Source organism: Schistocerca cancellata, chromosome 7, assembly GCF_023864275.1.
Source record: "Schistocerca cancellata isolate TAMUIC-IGC-003103 chromosome 7, iqSchCanc2.1, whole genome shotgun sequence".
Taxonomy (NCBI): Eukaryota; Metazoa; Arthropoda; class Insecta; order Orthoptera; family Acrididae; genus Schistocerca; species Schistocerca cancellata.
This window is the reverse complement of record NC_064632.1, coordinates 496,194,475-496,219,392: the sequence shown is the minus strand read 5'-3', so window position 1 is coordinate 496,219,392 and position 24,918 is coordinate 496,194,475.

Genomic DNA, 24,918 nt, shown 5'->3' with positions numbered 1-24,918 from the left:
TTCTCTCCAGCACTATTTAAGACATTAGTCGAGTCCATGCTACGACGTGTTTTGGCACTTCTGCGGGCACGTTGGGGCCCTACAGTTTCTTTGGCTCTTCAGTGTACATATTCTGTGTACTGTTAACACGTTTATGTGAAATAAACACTCGCCGGATGGGTCTGAGCACTGCCCAGCCACTGATCTAAAAGACGCTCAGTAGATTGGCCTGTAAAACCTTGTGGAACAGCTTGTACGCGTTACTTGTGATGCAGCTGGATAGAGAAAGTCTGGAACAGATTGATCGCTCTTCAGTTTCCCGAGATACTGTACCTCATGAGTGTTATGTAGTCGCCTCAGTCTGGAACCGCGCGACTCTACGGTCGCAGGCGCAGGTTCTAACCCTGCCTCGGGCATAGATGCGTGTGATGTCCTTAGTTTAGTTAGGTTTAAGTAGTTCTGAGTTCTAGGGGATTGATGACCTCAGATGTTAAGTCCCACAGTGCTCAGAGACATTTTTGTTATTGTAGTCGTTGGTGTTACTTTAAACCGTGTTGGCGTGAGTGTTTGAAATTTCCTCGTACTCTTACACTTTTAAGAAACTCAAAACAACAAAATTCTTTGGATATAAGAACTGGTTATGAGTATAGCAGGTCAATTCGTATCCCCCCTTCCAGCCCATCGACCATCACAATTGCGTTCTAAGAACTTCCGTGCTTTGCGTAATGTAGTGGGCAGCTATCATACTGGAATCACATAATCCGATATTCTCATCGAGCGAGTTGGCGCAGCGGTTAGCTTACTGGATTCACAGTGGGTATACAACGGTTTGCCTCCCTATTCGGCCATCCATATTTAGGTTTTCCGTTATTTCCCTAAATCGTATAAGACAATTACCGGGACGGTTCCCTTGAAAGGGGCGGTTGCCTTGAAAGGGCATGGCCAATTTCCTTACCCATCCTTGTTTACAATGACCTCGTTGTCGATGGGATGTCAAACTCTCAGCTTCCTTCCTTCCTGCCTTTGTTGTTCCTGACGGCTAGAAATCTTCAGGCGATAATGGTAATTTGTTCTCCAACAATTCTAAGTACGGTTTGTCTGTCCGGAACGCCCGAAAAACAAAAATTATCAACAAGTTTGCAAACCTGTTATTCCACACCTGCTGTTTGCTGATCAGGATTACTAATATTCTACGCCACACAATCAATGTGGGTTTACGGCCTCCAATGATACTTTTGGTTTCTACTGATGATGATGATGATGAGCGTTTGGCGTCATTGGCCGGGAGGCCCCTCGCGGGGCAGGTCCGGCCGCCGTGGCGCAGGTCGTATTACATTCGGCGCCACATTGGGCGACCTGCACGCCGGATGGGGATGAAATGATGATGAACACAACACAACACCCAGTCCCTGAGCGGAGAAAATCTCCGACCCAGCCGGGAATCGAACCCGGGCCCGGAGGACGGCAATCCGTCACGCTGACCACTCAGCTACTGGGGCGGACTTGGTTTCTACTTAAATTATAAAATACCTGAAAAAAATACCCCTCAGAAAAATCTGTATTTACAACAATTTTCTCGCAAGTGAGCTTTGATAAAACATGGTGTGATTACAAAAATCACCGCCAGGAGGATCCAGGTGTATTTAAATACGATAGTGATGCAACTCACTATGTTGTAATGCGAGTAACATCCCGAAAAGTTACGTCATGATTCACAGCAACAGTTAACCCTACATATTATAATTTTTCCCAGTTACAACTCCCATATGTCCCGTTTTCTTTGGTTGTATGTTCCACTGATGGTAACTTTTTTTATAATGCGGAATGAAGCGGTATTCTCATCATAAAACATTCAGCATTAGGGGCGATAGTATTTGTGGTGTTTCGTTTACATGCATCTTAAACTGAAACCATTTTAATTTGATTTTCAATAGAATATTATATTTTACTCACTACTTAAAAAAACCACCAAGGACTGCATAATGATTGAGTTCAACAACCACAACAGTGGATGAAAATAAACACAGGACTATCATTTCGACTTGCAGGTATTTAGAACAGGAGGCTGCTGTGCGCAAGTTTGCTTACAATATCACTTTTTCGTACAGTTATTGCTTACAAACTCAGCAGAGTTGACATTCTTTAACGGTATGTTCAGTATCAGTACAGTACTTACATCAACACAAACCCCTCTCCTGGTCAGTGTTGGTATAGTCGCTAAGTTCTACAACTTGCTATCTGTGTATTGCAGTCTTGCTTATAAAATTGATTTTGTGCCTCATTTGAAAAAATGAAAATGTTTACGTTCAGAGATATTTATTTTATCCCATAGATCACAATCGTTTTTCGTTTTTTGTCATCAGTCTTCTGACTTGTTTCAAGCAGACCGCCACGAATTCCTCCCCTGTGCCTATCTCTTCATCTCAGAGTAGCACATGCATCCTACGTCATCAATTATTTGCTGGATATATTCCAATCTCTGTCTTCCTCTACAGTTTTTACCTCTACAGCTCCCTCTAGTACCATGAAGTTATCCCCTGATCCCCTAATAGGTGTCCTATGGTTCTGTCCCTTCTTCTTGTCAGAGTTCTCCACACGTTCCTTTTCTCGCCGATTCCACGGAAAACCTCCTCATTTCTTGCCTTATCAGTCAGCGTAATTTTCAATATTCTCCTGTAGCACTAGATCTCAAAAGCTACGATTCTCTTCTGCTCTGATTTTCCCACTGTCCATGTCAATCCTGTGCTCCAGACGTACATTCTCAGAAATTTCTTCCTCAAGTTAAGACCTATGATACTAGCAGATTTCTCTTAGCCAGGAATGCCGTTTTCGCCAGTGCTAATCTGCTTTTTACGCCCTCCTTGCTCCATCCGTCGGATACCATTTTCGTGCCTACATAGCAGAATTTCTTAACTTCGCCTACTGTTCTCATTTCTCCTACCTCTCATTACTTTCGTCTTTCTTCAATTTACTCTCAATCCATATTCTGTACTCATTACACTGTCCAATCCGTTCAGCAGTTCCAGTCCTGTTGTTCCCTCCTGGTTCCTGTACTTATTGTATATTACCCGCCTTTCTCTATGACGTGCACCTATTTTTCTCAGAATTGCGAACATTACACCATTGATCATTGTCGAATGCTTTTTCCAGGTCGTCAATCCTATGAACGTTTCTGATGTTTCTTTAGTCTTCCTTCCATTATCAACCGCAATGCCAAAACTGCCTCTCCGGTGCCTTTACCTTTCTTAAAGTCAAACTGATCATTCTTCTGTATATTATTTTTGTCAGCAACTTGGATGCACGAGCTGTTAAACTGATTGCGCGATAATTGTTGCACTTGTCCGCTCTTGCAGTCTTCGGAATTGTGGGGATGATATTTTTCCGAAAGTCAGATGGCATGACGCTAGACTCATACATCCTACACACCAACGTGAATAGTGTTTCGTTGCCACTTTCCCCCACGATTTTAGAAATTCCAATGGGCTGTTATCTATCCCTTCTGCCTTACTTGATCTTATGTCTTCCAAAGCTATTCTAAATTCTGATACCAATATTTGATTCCCTATCTCTTTCCTGTCGACTCCTCAATCCTCTTCTACCACGTCATCAGACAAGTCTTCCCCATTGTAGAAGCTTTCGGTGTACACTTTCCACCCATCCGCTCTCTCCTCTGTAGTTCACAGTGGAATTCCCATTGAAGTCTTAATATTGCCACCTCTGCTTTTAATTTCAGCGATGGTTTTCTTGACTTTCCTACATGCTGAATCCGTTCTTTCGATAATCATTTATTTTTCCATTTGTTCACATAGGCTTGCAACCGTTTCGTTTTAGCTTCCCTGCACTTCCTATTTATGTCATTCCTAAGTGACTTGTACATCTGCATTCCTGAATTTCCCTGAACATCTTGTACTTCCTTCTTTCTTCGATCAGCTGAAGTATTTCATCTGTTATCCATAGTTTCTTAGCAGTTGTCTCCCTTGTATTATGATTTTCTTGTTAACTTCTGTGATTGATCCTCTTTATAGATGTTGATTCCTATCGTTGTCGGTGTTGGTTTGTTGTCGGATAAGAACAACACTATCACTGTACTGCTCGCGGTAACACACTGTTTGCTCTACCTTCCTATTCATAATGAATCCTACTCCCGCTACGCCATTTTCTGCTGCTGTTGATATTACTGTATACTCATCTGAGAAATCCTTGTCTTCTTTCCATTTCACTTCACTGACCCCTACTATACCTAGACTGAGCCTTTGCATTTTCCTTTTCAGATTTTCTAGCTTCCTTACCACGTTCAAGTTTCTGACATTCCACGCCCCGATTCATAGAACGATCCGAAAACTAATTTCGGATTCTTTGCCGGCCGATAATGCAATCTAACTGAAATCTTCCCGTATTTCCCAGCCGTTTCCAAGTATACCTCCTACTCTTGTGATTCTTGAACAGAGTATTCGCTATTTCTAACTGATATTTATTGCAGAACTTGAAACGTCCCCTTAGAACAATTATAAAGGACTGTGCTTAAACTGACACACAATGTTTTTAGCGCAACGCAATCTGACTTTCAAAAATCCCTACAAAAGAATGGCCCTGACTAACATTAACCTATACCTTTCACAAATCACTTACCTCACAAAAATCTTCGTTACTCGAACTACTGCAATACAACGAGCGCCACTACTGCCAGGTAAATAAAAGATTCAAACTACGGAAGGCACTAACTACTGATAGGCATAGTTAGCAAATGAAAGATTTTAATAGAGAACAAACAATGAATTTACCTTAATAGTCATCAAAAGTCATAAAATATATAGCAGTTCATGACATCCAGTCTTACAAATTTCAAAACTCCGCCATTTCTCTCGCCAGATCCACCACTGCTGGCGGCTCACCTCCAACTGCACAACGCTACGTGCTGTTAACAGCCAACTGCACAACGCTACAATGGCGAGTATTACAACAATGCCAACCAGCCTCAGACTGCACACAGCACAGCCAGTGATTTTCATACAGAGCGCTACGTGGCGGCGGCGTTACCAATATAAGAACCTAAACAGCCTACTTACAAACTGGATTAGGTTTTCTCCTCTCTCGTTTCTACTATCACGTAGGTATCCTCCTGAAACCTTTTCTTCTATTCCTTTCCCTACAACTGCGTTCCAGTCCCCCAACACTATTAGACTTTCAACACCAATAACTGTCGAAGATTTCTGGCATAAGAAATCATTCTCATTCAGTCAATGGCCTTGTCAAAGAGGACGAAGGAGAGGATAGAGGTTCAGGGTACTCTCTTGCTCTTGGGGTGGGAAACTGCCCCTAAAGACGGAAGAATCAGCAATGATCAAACGGTATGACGATGCAGAAGAGAATGGAAACCACCGCATTAAAGACACAATGTGTATCCACAGGGCACATGGCCTGTAATAGAATAAGTATCATGAGGATCTCTCTGTGGTATCAACGTTCGATACCACACTTGTTAGGGGTTGCAGTTATCGACCGCGGTCCGTATTATTATCATTGGACCCGCGAGTTGCTACCAGCACCGCTCCGCGGTTTGTATCAAGTTTCTAGCGAGCTCTCGTCCACTCTTGCTCGGAACGTCAAGTAGTAGAGTAGCATAGCCTTCAGCTGATAGGAAGCAACCTCTAACAAGGCGCTTAGTAACGTATGGCCAAAGTGAGGCCTCAATAGCTCTCTATTTATAATTATATGTATGCGGCCAAGAAGAATCCTGTACAACCACTTAAGTACAATATATATTAATGTTAAAAAATATATCGGCTCAACCACTTGTTTATAGTGTAAAACACTAAGATTGACGCGTTTCGGAAGTCAAGCTTCCATCATCAGAATAATAAAAGTAAAAGAACCTGTTAAAACTCGCTATAATGGAACATGCACAATAAAATTGATAATAAAATTAAAACATCGTGGCTACTTCCCTTGCCTTGTTGCAGCCGTGTCTTCCAAGGTGCATCTCTATAGTCGTCAAAATATAAAAAACTCTAAAATGGTGTCGCCTATGGTGTTCAACATCTAACCACATGGCTCTCTCCTCTATCGTTGTAAAACGCCCGTGCGTCTTCGTTGATACCACACAACACGTAGCCAAACACGACACTGAAACGCGAATGAGCTCACGCGCAAGTAAACAAGGAAGTCACAGAGATGTCTATACAAACAGATAACGTATACATGTTCCAAGGACCTCATGAAATGATGATATCCTGCCAATTGCTAAAAATGTAGTTACTAAAAGAAACCAGTCAAATGTTTGAAAAAGTTATTTGTATCCCCAGTTAGCTGTTCATTCAGTGTGTTCTGATTATCCACGCTATGTATCGTAATTTCCAGCTGTTATAGTAGATCCAGCTTTTTGCCTTTGTCCTGTCTATGTAAAATAACGAGATCCTGATCTATTCCCAACACGGGGTGTCCCGTTTCCCAAATATTCGTGGCTACAGCTGACTTTTCGAAATTATTAAGCAGGAAAGCATCGCTATGTTCTTTGTAACGTACTTTAAAGGACCTACCAGTTTGGCCTACATAGCTTGCCTTGCACGTGTTACACTGAATTTTATAGACACCAGCTCTCTCATATTTCTCGCTTTCCTGCTGTAAATTATTTCTTAGTTTAAATCGCAGCGTATTATTGGTCTGAAAAGCGGTATCAACTTTAAAAGGTTTGAAGATGTTAGCCACTTTTTGCAAAATATCACCGAAGTATGGTATTGTGACTTGCAAATATTATTTGCGGTATTCTTCCTTGCATTCGCGCGCTGTTTCTGTCGTACTAATTTATTGAAAACGTTTTCATGATATCCGTTAGCTCTGGCTAGTTGATGATGTTTGGTTTGTGGGGCGCTCAACTGCGTGGTTATCAGCGCCCGTACAATTACCGAATCTTTGCTCAGTCCAATTTCGCCACTTTCCTGGATGATGATGAAATGATGAGGACAACACAAACACCCAGTCATCTCGAGGCAGGTGAAAATCCCTGACCCCGCCGGGAATCGAACCCGGGACCCCGTGCTCGGGAAGCGAGAACGCCACCGCGAGACCACGAGCGGCGGACCTCTGGCTAGTTGTTTCACAATGTTCAGCTCAGTCATTCTGTCATCTTCATTCATAGGGACAACTATCTATCAAAGATCTAAAAGCAGAAAGTTTCTGGCTATTAGGACGGCAGGAATTATTTTGTATCAACACATCAGTTGTGGTTGGTTTCCCAAATATTTTAAAAACATGCCTACCATTTTGTTTCCTAATACTTAGGTCGAGAAATTGCAGTTCACCATTTTTCTCTTTTTCGACAGTGAATTCAATTTTACCGTGTAACTCGTTAAATTTATTTACTATTTCTGCAACTTCTTTTTCTTGTCCATCAATAAGAAGCAGCGTATCATCTAGCGTTTGTAATATACAACTTTATCCACGGGATGTTTCAGGTTAATGAGGAGTCTTTTTTCCAAATGATTTATAAAGATGCCTGCTATGGTTCCAGATATACTGGGACCCATAGCCAGTCCATCTTTTTGCATACAAAATTTATTGTTAAAAGAAAAATAATTATATTTCAGAACGAATTTTAACAGTTCGATGAATTCGACTATTTCTTGCTGAGACAGTGTCAGTGACACATGTTTATGCAATTTCACAGTTGGATAACTTCACACTTATGAAATTGTATTTTGTCTGTACTTTGTCAACTGTTCATATTTTTCGGAACCATTGTGATACTATGAGAGCTTTGAATGATGTATTTGGTATGGGATCATGATTTTTAAAGTATGTTTGAGGTAGATGACACTACTGAAATGAGAAGAGATTTTTTTTAGGTTTTGAAATTATTGCAGAAAGCTACGACATTTTTGAGATTTGACTGAGGTGTTATGATGTTATTATTATGACGACGATGTGTATTATGCTGTTGAGGTATGTTTATGAGCAATAAGCTGATGCTATATGAGGAATTTCATTATGCTACGTATTTATTATGATGAAATATTGAAGAAGTGTCGACGAATATGTACATATTTAATAAGGTAAGGAATAATGAGTAGTGGTTAGGGACTCTGATTTGTGAAAAAGGATGTTGGAAACCAAGAATTGTACTTTAAGAGTTATGAAATGAGTGTACATGCATGAATGTATTGCAACACTGCTATTCATGAGATTTCGTTTCTACACATTTCCACTGTAACTTTTCGAGCTGTGACATTTTATTGGTATCAAACTGTCACTGTAGTGGAGACCGCTGTAGTAAATGTTTCAGGAAGAACGTAAGTGGCCTTGACGTAATGCATTGTGGGCGCCCAGCTGTGCCAGTCTCCTGGAGAAAAGGCATTACGTGAAAAAAAAGAGGCCATTAACCTCGCTATTGACACTCCTTTGTAGAAAGCATCACAAATAAGACACGCTCGTACTTGAAAACATATGATTACAGTTTGGAGCTTGTACTTTCTGATATTTACTGAAATGCCTAATGAAATGGTGAGAAACATTTTATGACTAATGTATTTCTAGTTGAAAGATATTTTACTGCCTTATGAGATGCCATATGGATAGTGAATGATGTTTCATGCCTTGATTTATGTATATATTTGCCTGTTTTGTTTAATATCTAGTTTCTAGTTGCACTGCAGCATTGGTTAAAATAAAATTTAATAGCTGTACTAATTTCATTATTTTATGTCTACAGATCCAGTAAATAATAATTTTATGATCTACTTTCCTAAAAAAAAGGGGGGGGAGCACGAATAGACGTTTCCCTTCGCAGGAATTGCATACGCAATCTTTTCAACGATTTGGTAAATTGTTTTGTAGAGTACGTTTTTGTGATGCATCACTGTGGTGTTAAGATCTGACATAGGTGTTAGACATTTCCTATCTCTACTGCAGTATTTTTTCTGCTTGGGTTTTATCATATTTAGGTATAAGTAATCGCATTTGCTGCTGCCATTTGCCAGGCATAGTTCTACTGAATTTACATTGTATTAGCAAGTTTTACTACTGATTTATTTTTCTTGTTGCTGCACATTGGCTCATATTAGTTGTAATGTTGCATTTGCTTTGCTAATTTAGATACACTGCTGTTTGCTTTGCCAATTTGCATTTTTTGTTATTGCTGTTTGTGTTAATTGTTGTGTTCTGCTGCATTGCCTTGTCCCTTAGTATACATATCTGTGCTCAATAGATTTAAGTTAGCTTAAGAGGGGGTAGGGTATATAAGAGAATGAGTTGTGATGAATTGGAAGAAATGCATTCAGAATTTATATGAAAAAGATTTGGGCCAACATGAGTATTGTGTTGTGCAATGAGAAATAATTATTTTGAAAGAGGTTATGAACCAAACAGTAGGGTAAGGGACAACAGGTATAGATAGGACTTTTTGGGAATAATGATGAACGAAGGGAGATCTTCAAGAAGTAAAGAAATTTTTGTTTGTAAATCAAATACTATAAATACTGCAGCAAAACAAACCCTATCCTTTCCTTTTGTGTTATTCTGCTGTGTGTTTGTCTGTGTACCCTTGTGTATTTGTGTTCTTCCTGTCTTTATGTGTTTATCTGATAAGAGTTATGTTGCAGAATTTTTTCTAATACTATGTTATTTACTTTGGAAAGATGTTTAGACATTATTTATTCTGTTCTGTTTTAATGCTCATGTGTGAAGTTAATCTTTTGAAAGCTATTCTAATTTTTTAAATTTATTTACTTATGTCATAATTCCTGTAACACTGATGTATATGTTTATTTCTATTCTTTTGTAATGCCCATATTACTACAAATGTTATCTGTACTATTATGTTCTTTAATGATGTATTCTGTATCTCTATAATTGTATTCTTATGTCATAAATTTGTAATTGTGTAGACACCAGTTCTTCAAATTAAGTTTCATTTCACTGCACACATTTTTGTTGGTCATGGTGTACGCACAATATGTGAGAAACAAAAGGACTGTTAGTGTTTGCACATGTGCTGATAATTCAGCAAGGGACTTGTTAACAGCATTGCTGGTTTTAAGGACATTCCAAAAATTTTATTTGTGATTGCACAAGTGATGGTTCATGGACTTGCTATATTATCTGCAAGACTCTTGAATGGTGATTGTGCACCTGCACAGTCGTAACGGATGGCTGCTAGCCATCTCTACAAGGACTACAGTGGCTCTGCACCTTTGATGGCCCATCAATACCATAACCTCTACAAGGACTACAGTGGGTCAGCATCTATGATGGCCCGCCAATACCATTATTTCTACAAGGATTGCAATGGGTCTGCACCTCTGGTGGCACACCAATACCATAATCTCTACCAGGACTACAGTGGGTCTGCTCTGTGATGACCTACCTACAATATTCTTGAACATCGACTGACTCTGCTGTGGGTTTGCTCTGTTGTGGTCCATTACATGTCTGCATGTCAAGAGTTAGCACTGTCTTTCCGTTGGAAGGACAATACTACTTCTTCAAGACTGCATGGAAATCCACTACTTCCGTGTGCATTTTCTTTTACTGATCAGACTTTGTGAAAAAAACTGTAATTACTATTGTGATAAATGATCAGGACTGTCTTTATGAGAACAATTTTTGCTTTTGACCAACAGTGTATCAATAAGTGTGTGCATTTGATATCTTTGTTATTGTAATTAAGAAATTTTTTTTCAGATTTGTATGGGGCACTGCCCAAAACAATTTGTAAAATTTTTTGTGGGGAGCATGGGGGCTATGTTAGTAGGCTGTTTAGGTTTTTATATTGGTAACGTCACATAGGGCGCTGTATGAAAATCACTGGCTGTGCTGTGTGCAGTCTGTGGCTGGTTGGCATTGTTGGAATATTCGCTACTGTAGTGCTGGGCAGTTGGATGTGAACAGTGCACAGCGTTGTGCAGTTGGAGGTGAGCCACCAGCAGTGGTGGATGTGGGGAGAGAGATGGCACAGTTTTGAGAGCGGATGATCTGGATGTGTGTCCATCAGAGACTAAATTTGTAAGGCTGGATGTCATGAACTAATATATATATATATATATATATATATATATATATATATATATATATATATATATAATGACTTTTGAACATTATTAAGATAAATACATTGTTTGTTCTCTATCAAAATCTTTCATTTGCTAACTATGCCTATCAGTAGTTAGTGCCTTCAGTAGTTAGAATCTTTTATTTAGCTGGCAGTATTGGTGCTCGCTGTATTGCAGTAGTTGGAGTAACGAAGATTTTTGTGAGGTAACTGATTCATGAAAGGTATAGGTTATTGCTAGTCACGGCCATTCTTTTGTATGGATTATTGAAAGTCAGACTGCGTTGCGCTAAATATATTGTGTGTCAGTTTAGTGTTGATCAGAATAAGTAAAGAGCGAAATGTCTGAGTACATTCAGTTCTGCTCAGCTGTTTGAAAATCAAATAACGTAAGGGGTTTATCAGCACAGTAATTCATTAATTTTTCTAAGGGGAGGTTTCAACACGTTTGTCGTCATCTTAACACTCTCCATTGAAAAAGATTCCGGAACAGTCTCCCATTCGGATGCCTGGGAGGGCACTGGCAAGGGGGAGGTGACCAAGAGAAAAAAATTGAATAATGAAAGAAAGGACAACGTTGTACGAGTCGAGGCGTGGAATGTCCGAGGTTTTAACGTGACAGGAAAGCTAGAATATCTGAAAAGGCAAATAATACGGCTGAAGCTAGATGTAGTAGGGGTCAGTGAAGTGCTGCCAGCAGCAAGTCGTATACTCTTAGCTCACTTATTTGTTACATAATTTAATTCTTAATTTCTTTGCGTCTTTTTGGTACTTGCATTGTTTAATTCATAAATTCGCGCGTATTATAGTATTTGAGAGTAGTAACATCGCGTTTTAGTACCTGAATAGTGTAAAATCGCGTAGTCTCCTTCTGCCACCGAGTAGTGTGTTAGCAGTGCGCGAGTAGCAGCAAGTGGCTTATTTAGCGTTCATGTAAGTCTTGTAGTCAAGTAGAAAATTTTATTGAGTGTTATTAGCTCACTTGTTTAGTTAGATCAGTGAAATCATTTTGTAGTTTAGTAATTAGCAGGGGCAGATTTGCATTTTAATATCTGTGACGAGTAAAGTCGCACAGTCGTCTGTCATTTGTTTATTTCTTTCAAATAGTCTGTGTACTTTACTGACAGTACATTTAGCCTTCTGCCGCTGAGCAGTGTGTCAACAGTGCGCAGGTAGCAGCATTACTGCATTTACTATACAATCTTGTATTTTATTAACCGTTTAAATTTTGTGTCGAATTGTTTGTGCTCTCGGTAGATTAGTTCAGACGTTCTTTGCACAACAGTATTTAGCATGGATAGGGACTGCGACTGCTGTGTTCGGACACGGGCTGAGATGGCATCCCTTCGCTCCCAGTTTCAGGCAGTGTTGGCTTTGGTCACACAGCTTAAGGCTGTTGCCAATGGGCATCACTGTGGGGGTCCTGACGGGGGTTTGTCGGGGACGACCAGCTCATCCCATGCATCCCCCGATCAGACTACGGCTGTGGCTGTCCGGGATATTGCCCACATTGAGGCTGACCCATCACCTGTGGTAGAGTGGGAGGTCGTCTCGAGGTGTGGCAGGGGGTGAAAGACATTCCAGAGGGCTGAACGGAAGGCCTCTCCAGTTTGTCTGACGAACTGGTTTCAGGCTCTGTCTCCAGCTGATACTGATCTTCGGCCGGACGTGGCTGCTTGTCCTGTTCCAGAGGTTACCCCTCAGTCTGCAAGATCCAGGCGGTCACAGAGGGTGGGCTTCCTGGTAGTTGGGAGCTCCAACGTCAGGCGCGTAATGGGGCCCCTTGGGGATATGGCTGCAAGCGAGGGGAAGAAAACCAATGTGCACTCCGTGAGCATACCGGGGGGAGTCATTCCAGATGTGGAAAGGGTGCTTCTGGATGCCATGAAGGATACAGGGTGCACCCATCTGCAGGTGGTCGTTCATATCGGCACCAATGATGTGTGTCGCTATGGACCGGAGGAAATCCTCTCTGGCTTCCGGCAGCTATCTGATTTGGTGAAGACTGCCATTCTCGCTAGCGGGATGAAAGCAGAGCTCACCATCTGCAGCATCGTCGACAGGACTGACTACAGACCTTTCGTACAGAGCCTAGTGGAGGGTCTGAATCAGATGCTGAGACGGTTCTGCGACCGTGTGGGCTGCAGATTCCTCGACTTGCGCCACTTTAGGTTAGATGACCTCGGGCAAGTACAGAAAGGGCAACAGCCTCAACGGGTGTGGGGCAAAGTCAGGACATGCGGGGACCAAGCAGCAATCGGTATTGTAATCGTAAACTGTCGAAGCTGCGTTGGTAAAGTACCGGAACTTCAAGCGCTGATAGAAAGCACCGAAGCTGAAATCGTTATAGGTACGGAAAACTGGCTGAAGCCAGAGATAAATTCTGCCGAAATTTTTACAGAGGCACAGATGGTGTTTAGAAAGGATAGATTGCATGCAACCGGTGGTGGCGTGTTTGTCGCTGTATCCTGTAGAGAAATAGAAGTGGATAGTTCCTTTGAATTATTATGGGTGGAGGTTATACTCAACAACCGAGCTAGATTAATAATTGGCTCCTTTTGCCGACCTCCCGACTCAGCAGCATTAGTGGCAGAACAACTGAGACAAAATCTGGAATACATTTCACATAAATTTCCTCAGCATGTTATAGTCTTAGGTGGAGATATCAATTTACCAGATATAGACTGGGACACTCAGATGTTTAGGACGGGTGGTAGGGACAGAGCATCGAGTGACATTATACTGAGTGCACTATCCGAAAATTACCTCGAGCAATTAAACAGAGAACCGACTCGTGGAGATAACATCTTGGACCTAATGATAACAAACAGACCCGAACTTTTCGACTCTGTAAGCGCAGAACAGGGAATCAGTGATCATAAGGCCGTTGCAGCATCCCTGAATATGGAAGTTAATAGGAATATAAAAAAAGGGAGGAAGGTTTATCTGTTTAGCAAGAGTAGGAGGCAGATTTCAAACTACCTAACAGATCAAAACGAAAATTTCTGTTCCAACACTGACAATGTTGAGGGTTTATGGAAAAAGTTCGAGGCAATCGTAAAATGCGTTTTAGACAGGTACGTACCGAGTAAAACTGTGAGGGATGGGAAAAACCGACCGTGATTCAGCAACAAAGTTAGGAAACCACTGCGAAAGCAAAGAGAGTTTCACTGCAAATTTAACCGCAGCCAAAACCTCTCAGACAAACAGAAGCTAAGCAATGTCAAAGTTAGCGTAAGGAGGGCTATGCGTGAAGCGTTCAGTGAATTCGAAAGTAAAATTCTATGTACCGACTTGACAGAAAATCCTAGGAAGTTCTGGTCTTACGTTAAATAAGTAATTGGATCGAAACGGCATGTCCAGACACTCTGGGATATTGATAATGGCATTGAAACAGAGGATGACATGCATAAAGCTGAAATACCAAACCCCTTTTTCCAAAGCTGTTTCACAGGGGAAGACCGCACTGCAGTTCCTTCTCTAAACCCTCGTACAAATGAAAAAAATGGCTGACATCGAAATAAGTGTCCAAGGAATAGAAAAGCAACTGAAATCACACAACAGAGGAAAGTCCACTGGACCTGACGGGATACCAATTCGATTCTACACAGAGTACGCGAAAGAACTTCGCCGCCTTCTAACAGCCGTGTACCGCAAGTCTCTAAAGGAACGGAAGGTTCCAAATGATTGGAAAAGAGCACAGGTAGTCCCAGTCTTCAAGAAGGGTCGTCGAGCAGATGCGCAAAACTATAGGCCTATATCTCTGACATCGATCTGTTGTAGAATTTTAGAACATCTTTTTGCTCGCGTATCATGTCATTTCTGGAAACCCAGAATCTACTCTGTAGGAAACCCAGAATCTACATTGATTCCGGAAACAGCGATCGTGTGGGACCCAACTCGCCTTATTTGTTCATGAGATGCAGAAAATATTAGATACAGGCTCCCAGGTAGATGCCATTTTCCTTGACTTCCGGAAGGCGTTCGATACAGTTCCGCACTGTCGCCTGATAAACAAAGTAAGAGCCTACGGAATATCAGACCAGCTGTGTGGCTGGATTTAAGAGTTTTTAGCAAACAGAATACAGCATGTTGTTCTCAATGTAGAGACGTCTACAGACGTTAAAGTAACCTCTGGCGTGCCACAGGGGAGTGTTATGGGACCATTGCTTTTCACAACATATATAAATGACCTAGTAGATAGTGTCGGAAGTTCCATGCGGCTTCTCGCCGATGATGCTGTAGTATACAGAGAAGTTGCAGCATTAGAAAATTGTAGCGAAATGCAGGAAGATCTGCAGCGGATAGGCACTTGGTGCAGGGAGTGGCAACTGACCCTTAACATAAACAAATGTAATGTATTGCGAATACATAGAAAGAAGGATCCTTTATTGTATGGTTATATGATAGCGAAACAAACACTAGTAGCAGTTACTTCTGTAAAATATCTGGGAGTATGCGTACGGAACGATCTGAAGTGGAATAATCATATAAAATTAATCGTTGGTAAGGCGGGTGCCAGGTTGAGATTCACTGGGAGAGTCCTTAGAAAATGTAGTCCATCAACAAAGGAGGTGGCTTACAAAACACTCGTTCGACCTATACTTGAGTATTGCTCATCAGTGTGGGATCCGTACCAGGTCAGGTTGACGGAGGAGATAGAGAAGATCCAAAGAAGAGCGGCGCGTTTCGTCACAGGGTTATTTGGTAAGCGTGATAGCGTTACGGAGATGTTTAGCAAACTCAAGTGGCAGACTCTGCAAGAGAGGCGCTATGCATCGCGGTGTAGCCTGCTGTCCAGGTTTCGAGAGGGTGCGTTTCTGGATGAGGTATCGAATATATTGCTTCCCCCTACTTATACCTCCCGAGGAGATTCGAGCGCGCACGGAGGCTTTCCGGCAGTCGTTCTTCCCGCGAACCATACGCGACTGGAACAGGAAAGGGATTTAATGACAGTCAGATGAGTACAGGGTAATGCTAACAGCAGCAGAAAATTGTATAACGGGAGTAGGGTTCGTTATGAATAGGAAAGTAGGGCAGAGAGAGTATTAGTGTGAACAGTTCAGTGATAGGTTTATTCTCACCAGAGTAGAAAGCACACCAACATCGACAACGATAATTCAGGTATACATGCCGAAGTCTCAAGCCGAAGATGAAGAGATAAAGAAAGTATATGAGGATATTGAACAGGTAATTTAGCACATAAAGGAAGATGAAAATATGAAAGGTCACGATTATGCAGACAAAAAAGAGATTTTACATCTGAAGATTTTGAACGTCGCTGCGCTTCAGCGAGAGTACAAGCAAGAGCTGAAATGGATCAGAAACAGCAGCCAGCTAGTTGCAAGATACAAGTTTATTAAACCTTGATCATGGTTTCGACGGTCTTAAAACCGTGTTCTTCCGAAGGTCCTGTACGTAACATCACCTTATCTATCTATAGCCAATGTGGGTGTCGTTAACTCTGTGTAGTACATGTCATCCACTTAATTAACATTTAAAGTGTAATACATAAAAGTGGTAGCCATCAATGGTAGTGCTTCGTCTTAATTTTTTTTATATCAATATTTGAGGCTGGATATAACAACATAAAGTATGCCACTTGAAAAACTTGTATGAAACTGACGTTTTATACTTAAATGACTGTACCTGCTGTAAATAATGTGACGTTTTATACTTAAATGACTGTACCTGCTGTAAATAATGTGATTTTAAGTACAAAATCTTCTGAAGAACCGTCGAAACCATGGGCAAGGTTTAACAAACATGTATTTTGCAACTAGTTGACTGCTATTTCTAATCCATTGATTTTACTTTTATTTTTTAATGAAATTACCCTTTCTGTCAAATGGTTCAAATGGCTCTGAGCACTATGAGACTTAACATCTGAGGTCATCAATCCCCTAGAACTTAGAACTACTTAAACCTAATTAACCTAAGGATATCACACACATCCATGCCCGAGGCAGGATTCGAACCTGCGACCGTAGCGGTCTCGTGGTTCTGGACTGAAACGCCTAGAACTGCTCGTCCACCGCGGCCGGCGCTCTCTCTGTCATCAAGAGCGCCGTCTGCACTGAAGCGCTAAAAAAACTGGTATAGCCATGGGTATTCAAATACAGAAATGTGTAAACAGGCAGAATACGGTGCTGTAGTCGGCAAGCCTATATAAGACAACAAGTATCTGGCTCAGTTATTAGATCGGTTACTGCTGCTACAACGGCAGGTAATCAAGATTTAAAAGAGTTTGAACGTGGTGTATTCGGCGCAAGAGCGATGGGACTGCGTCTCCGAGTGGGGAGTTTCCCGTACGACCATTTCAAGAGTATACCGTGAATATCAGGAACCTGGTAAAATATCAAATCTCCGACATCACTGCGTCCGGAAAAAGATCCTGCACGAACGAGATCAAAGACCACTGAAGAGAATCGTTCAAAGTGCCAGAAGGGCAAACTTTCCGCAAATCGTCGCAGATTTCAAAGCTGGGCCATTAACAAGTGTCAGCGTGCGAACCATTCAACGAAACATCATCGATATGGACTTTCGGAGCCGAAGTCCCACTCGTGTACCCTTGATGACTGCACTACACAAAGGTTTACGCCTCGCCTGGGAGTACTGACATTGAACTGTTGATGACTGGAAACATATTGCCTGGTCGGACGAGTCTCGTTTCAAATTGTATCGAGTGGATATTCGTGTATGGGTATGGAAACAACCTCATGAATCCATGGACCCTGCATGTCAGCAGGGGACTGTTTAAGCTGGTGGAGTCTCTGTAATGGTGTGGGGCGTGTCCATTTGGAGTGATATGGGATCCCTGATACGTCTAGATACGACTCTGACAGGTGACACGTACGTAAGCATCTCGTTCGATCAGCTGCATCCATTCATGTCCATTGTGCATTCCAACGCACTTGGGCAATTCCAGCATGACAATGCGACACCCCACACGTCCAGAATTGCTACAGAGTGGCTCCAGGCACACTCTTCTGAGTTTAAATACTTCCGCTGGCCACCAAACTCTCCAGACATGAGCATATTTGGGATGCCTTGCGACGTGATGTTTAGAAGAGATCTCCACCCCTCGTACTCTTACAGATTTATGGACAACCCTGAACGATTCATGGTGTCAGTTCCCTCCAGCACTACTTCAGACATTAGTCGAGGCCATGCCGCGTCGTGTTGCGGCACTTCTGCGTTCTCGCGGCGGCCGTAGACGATATTACGCAAGCGTACCAATTTCTTTGGCTCTTTAGTGTAGTAGAACGTAGATAGTGTAGCTAATCTTCACAGATTTGGTATTCACTGTTTTCTTGTGGGTGCATATTTCTCTCTCTCTCTCTCCCTCTCTCTCTCTCTCTACAGACGACCAATCTCAGTTGATATAGAGCACTTTCTGACTTGAATTTTTGGGATGATTAATTTGTACGTTTACAGGTTCAGTTATTTCATTGAGACGAGCACCAGCCTGGTTGCTACAAGTAAAATAAAACATACTACGTTGTGCATACAGTCCCGAATGAAAGATGATTGTACTGTGGTATGGAAATGTGGAGTATAGGGCAAGGGAACATTCACGGTATTAAGTATATACACTGAAATATAGCAAATAATAATAAACAACATGACACAATCTTTGCATTGGAATAACTGACTGAGGAATACTAGCATTTACCTGATACCAGACAGGAAGTCTCCGAGCATTTGGTCTGGGCAAAACACGCCATTTATATGGGATAACTTTTTCTGTGTTGCGGTACGAGGGTTAAGAGAACGCCGAGGATTGCCTTGTCCTCAACTAGACGGCTATGTGGGCTTTCCAACAGCGGCGCTCCCGACCCTATTGTAGGTGCCGCAGGAGCAGTGGCACACTCGAACAATCGGTGTTGCACCATTATATTTCCGATCAGAGCCTCCAGATTGCTGATTATCGACAGTCGTTCACCATCATTGGACATCTTGTCATCGTCCGTCAAACATACCCTCACCGACAAGCTTCGTTTCATTACAATTTTGTTCGCTCTTCGAGTTCTGTATAAATACAACGAAAGAGAAGCCGTGGATTCTCGAGGATCGTCATCGGAACGGTGTGCGTAGAAAATGTGATGAACGTACGAACTGGTTGTGCGTGAATTCCGAAAGGATTGAGTGCCAAGGCCGATTAAAAATTGTAAATGACAGAATCACGACTGAACAGCAACATTGTTGCCCACCTGATAAAAAAATCTGTAGATTATTAAACAAAATTATCACTGCAGGAAAAGAGTCCGCGAAGAAAAGAGAGCGCTGGTGCTCCAGATTTCTACAGAGGATTTTCAAGATTCGAAAGCTAAAAGTTTAGATTTCGTGGCCGAAAAGACCACACTATGAGATCTCCAAGACTGGATTATGTAGATCAAGAAGAGCAGCTGTTTGACCGACCCAGAAACCTGCCTCTACTTCGAGATTCAACTGAGCGAAGCCATTGTGATATTAACTGAACTTAGTAGCTTTTTGAAAATTAAAAATGGTTCTGAATTCTGGTGATGTGACGAAACTTAGGAAAACCTGTGTGAAAAATTGAGTTTCCTCACACTTGGCACATGGGGCAGATGTTCGATACACAATACACATTGATATCGGAAACACAGAAGAAGGGACCAAAGTATTACCTGTTTTATTTGCCTTGCTCTCACTAAGGAGACTGCCTACACTACGCTTGTCCGTCCTCTTTTAGAATACTGCTGCGCGGCGTGGGATGCTTACCAGATAGGACTGACGTAGTACATCGAAAAAGTTCAAAGAAAGGCAGCACGTTTTGTATTATCGCGAAATATGGGGGAGAGGGTCACAGAAATGATACACGATTTGGGCTGGAAATAGTAAAAAGAAAGGCGTTTTTCGTTGCGACGAAATCTTCTCAAGAAATTCCAGTCACCAACTTTATCCGCCGAATGCGACAATATATTGTTGACAGCGACCTGCATAGGGAGGAACGATCAGCACGATAAAATAAGGGTAATCTGAGCTCGTACGGAAAGATATAGCTGTTCATTCTTTCCGCGCGCTATACGAGATTGGAATAATAGAGAATTGTGAAGGTGGTTCGATGAACCCTCTGCCAGGCACTTAAATGTGATTTGCAGAGTATCCATGTAGATGTAGATGTAGAAATACCCTCCGTAAGACAGCTTTTGGTAGAAAGATTTAGTTATAGATTGTGATGGGAAAAGACGGAAGCGTGAGGCAGGGACAACGAGCGCATGAAAAACGGCTTGGCTGCTGTAAAGATGGGATTTGTAACTGCTAATACGGGTAACGAGAGCGTAGCGTATAAACAACGTGACTCAAGGTTTTTTTTGAAGGCGGAGAGTGTTCTACCCAGTCGGTAATAACCTAGTTGTTGACGGGATCTTAAACACTAATCTCCTGCAGTTTTCTACGTGCAGTGGTACCCCGTCGCCGTTGCCGGTGGCTTTTAGTGAACTCATTCATCGTCATTTGGCGGCACTGAAGGTCTTTCTCGAGTGGTGCTAATGATGTACTTAGCAAACGAACACGCTGTACCTGCTTCTTCCGCTGACTGTGCTGGCGCCAAGTGGAAAGCGAAAACTGCCTTACGCCGCAGGACAACAAAAGGAGCTACAGAAAGACCTAGTTGATGGGGCACCTGACAATGGAAAATAACGAGCTGCTGCAAACTGCGCTCGACCGGCGGACCTGCCACAGCCGAGGGCCTTTAACTCGTCACCGGCGTAACTGGGCAAGAGGGCCACGACCGACTGGTATCAAATATTTACTGTGTACCAGTCTGAGTACGGCTGAAATCATTACAAATCAGTTTTAGAAAAAAAAAAAAAACAGATGTCAAAAGTCATACACTGGAACCGTCTGGTATAGTGTGGAGTCGTTAGAACAGTCGAAACGAAGGAAATTTGTTTATACATAACACAATAAACGTATTCTGAGCAGAGAGGCAAGAACATTACGTCAACGTCCGTAGTAACTGTTCTTGTCCTCGTACACAATAAAACTTACTTAACGTAATAATACGTAAATGTACCGATAGCATTAATTCTCATGCCAAAGAGTAAAAAATAATGCAAAATGTGTGACTGCGACTCACAGGCACTGTGTTGACTGTGCTTGAGTGCGTGCCCTCCAGCTCGTTTTTCTGATGTTACCTTGCCGAACAACCTCAAATGTAAAAAGAAAAAAATCACGATTAAGATTCTCTGTGTAGTAAATGTCTTCTGAGAAAGTAATTTTCTTGGCATGAAGATTCTTGCTGAAAATCGAACCACTCTCGACGTTTCGAATATTTTCATCTCTAGCATATTCCTTGCAAACTTTGGAATTTGCCATCCCGTTGGGAAATAAAATTTATGGTATACTAAAATCCGCTGGTAACCATAAATCCCCAAGGTAAACTGTGATATTCTAGTAAAAACTAAATTTTTGGTAAAAAATCCTGTTTTATGCTAAAATCTGATAAAATAAATCTTTCAACTGAAACGTCCCCTTAGAAAAATTTATCAATTACTGTACTGGTTAACCCCTTATGTTATTTGATTTTCAAATAGCTGAGCAGAACTGAACGTACTCAAGACATTTCTCTCTTTACTTATTCTGATCAACACTAAACTGACACAATATTTTTAGCGCAACGCAATCTGACTTTCAATAATCCCTACAAAAGAATGGCCGTGACTAACAATAAGCTATACCTTTCATGAAACACTTACCTCACAAAAATCTTCGTTACTCGAACTACTGCAATACAGCGAGCGCCAATACTGCCAGCTAAATAAAAGATTCTAATTACTGAAGGCACTAACTACTGATAGGCATAGTTAGCAAATGAAAGATTTTGATAGAGAACAAACAATGTATTTACCTTAATAACATGCAAAAGTCATCATATATATATATATATATATATATCAGTTCATGATATACAGTATTACAAATTTACTCTTTCTGATGGACACACGTCCAGATCGTCTGCTCTCAAAATTCTGCCATATCTGTCCCCACTTACACCACTGCTGGTGGCTCACCTCCAACTGCGCAACGCTACGCGCTGTTCACATCCAAGTGCCCAACACTACAATAGCAAATATTCCAACAATGCAAAAGCAAATATTCCAACAATGCAAACCAGCCACAGACTTCACTGATTCAGATGATTTTCAAATAGAGCGCTACGTGGCGTTACCAACATAAAAACATAAACAGCCTACTTACACAACTAATACGTTTAATAAGGTCACATTCTAAAATCCACTTGGCCACACCCAGATTTGCCAATCCCTTTCCTCTTGAAGTAATCTGCAACTGATCTAAATAATTTTTTATTCGATTTGTCGGAAACCATTAGGTTGAGTGCTTAATATGCATAAATTAAGTTTCCCTATTTCTGAGAGTTTTAACGATTCCACGTAGTTAGGACATTTGACTCGAATAACCGCCTGCTTCAAGTTTACTCCGAACACTTGCAGAGTGAATTCGACCAACTGAAAAGGTTCAGTTCCGTCACCTACAGTGTTCAACCTATAGATCCGCAACATGCCCAAAACAACATTTCATAAATTTATATACGGCGATGAAGTATCTCTGGTGGCTGAAAATACCACTCTCTTAGAGGCGGACGAAATAGCGTCAGGAGACTGGATAAGTATTTCAGGGGCTAGAAGCTGAAAGCAAACCCAATGAAGATACAGCATCTGAGCAGCAGATTACTTTCTACTGTCCGCATTTAAAATTCGTTGACGGTGTATTATAATGTAACAGGAGTCTACAGTACTTACTTTGGACACGTCACTTATCTTCGGCATCAACTTCGGGAAACGTCCTCTAAAGTGACGAGCCACAATAATTTATTGCAAAAGCTAACTAAAGCTCAAACACTCTTACAACAAAATGGTTCAAATGGCTCTGAGCACTATGGGACTTAACATCTATGGTCATCAGTCCCCTAGAACTTAGAACTACTTAATCCTAACTAACCTAAGGACATCACGCAACATTCAGTTATCACGAGCAGAGAAAATCCCTGACCCCGCCGGGAATCGAACCCGTGAACCCAGGCGCGGGAAGCGAGAATGCTACCGCACGACCACGAGCTGCGGACACTGACAACAGCACTGACTTTAATTTATTCGTGGCTCAGTTAAAATCTAGAGAACCAACCTGGGTAAACACTGGCTAATTCGCCCCAGAATGCTGTAATCTAAGAGATGAATGGAGAAATCAGTGGATGACGTCCTTACATGGTGATAAGAAGTTAGGAAACGCAGATCCGACCCTCTAACTCCCGGGTGCGAACCAATCGAGAAAAATATGGAGCTTCCTCAACCATATCAGATCTGGCCACGCCGTGAGAAAAGTAGAGCTACACAAGTGGGAAATTACTCATGAGGGCGACTGCGGAACATCGTAACGAACTGTGGATCTCATTTTGCACGACTGCCCAAAAAGAAAACTCATGGGTACCTGGAAAGACTTTATAGGCGCAACATACCTGGAAAGACTTTATAAGCGCTACACCTGCAGCAATTAACCGATTGGAGTCTTTGGATATCCGACTATGATGAAAAATGGTCTCTCAATTTGTTTTTTCTACTACTATAAAGTGTGATTTTGTCCACCGTGTACAAACTCTAGGAATTGATCTATGAGAGGATACGGAACAAGAAAGGTCTAATGAACTTATGTCCGGAAATGCATGGTTTCCATGCTAGAGACCATTTATTCAGTGATACATTGTTAGAGAGACTGCGGTCTAGTACTCGCTGTGCCACAGTTACAGTATGTGTTGAAAATCATTTCTATGTGCCTTAACGCAAGTGTATATGCGCTGTAGCATGTTCTGTTTCACACCTTCACATCCGCCAGTGTCAAAGGCAACATGAATAAACTGCTATAGTGTCTCCACATCTGGAATGGTCTCTGCATACACGATACTTCTGAGATGGCCCCGTAAGAAGAAATCGCACGGTTTGAAATCAAGTGAACGAGCAGACTATGCAACTACACCCCCTCGTCCGATCCATCGACCAGGGAAGACACGAGTGAGATATGTCCGGACGTTAATGGCGAAGTGGGGTACAGCTCCTCATGTAGCAGCCACATAACCCTTCGAATCATCAATGTCATTTCATCCAGTAAGGCAGGCATAGTCGCTCGCAAGAAATGCATATAGCTCCGGCATGTTAACGCGACGTGGAAGGAAGACTGGTCCCAAAATACGGTCGCCAGTCATCCCGGACCACACATTCCGGCTGCACCGGTGTTGATGATTTAGTGTCACGATACCATGGGGGTTCTGCATATTGTCTCATAGATGACCATTAGACAGTTGAAGATATCACTCCGTGTAAAGGTGGGCTCATTGTGAATAGGATGGATGACACAAATCCCGGAATCGTGATTGCCTGGTGAAGAAACCAGAGATAAAACTGCTCCCGATGCGGAAAGTCTGTCGGTAGGAAACCCTGAACACGCTGTAAGTGATAAGGTTAGTAAGAAATGCGATGGAGAATGTTCCTCACGATCTTCTGGCTTACCCTGTACTGGCGGGCCAACTGCCTGGTACCGACAAAGTGGTCGTTCTTCGCAGTTTTAATCACATTTTCCTCCATGATTTCCTGCTTCCTGAAACGACCCTGTCTCAGAAAAAAGGCGAAACACTGTTGCAAACACTGAATGCTGTGGTCGTTTTCGGCGGGGATGGGTTTCCTGATACAACCTTGCTCCTCTCCGCCGGTTGCCATTTGCCTTTCCGCAAGTAAACACCATTATGGCAAGCTCTCGATTCGATTACGGAACCATCGTGTACAACGGTGTATCACATCCACTACATGGTGAGTCAGCAAGAGAAGTGAATCGGACACAATATTACTCATTACTGTGGCAGG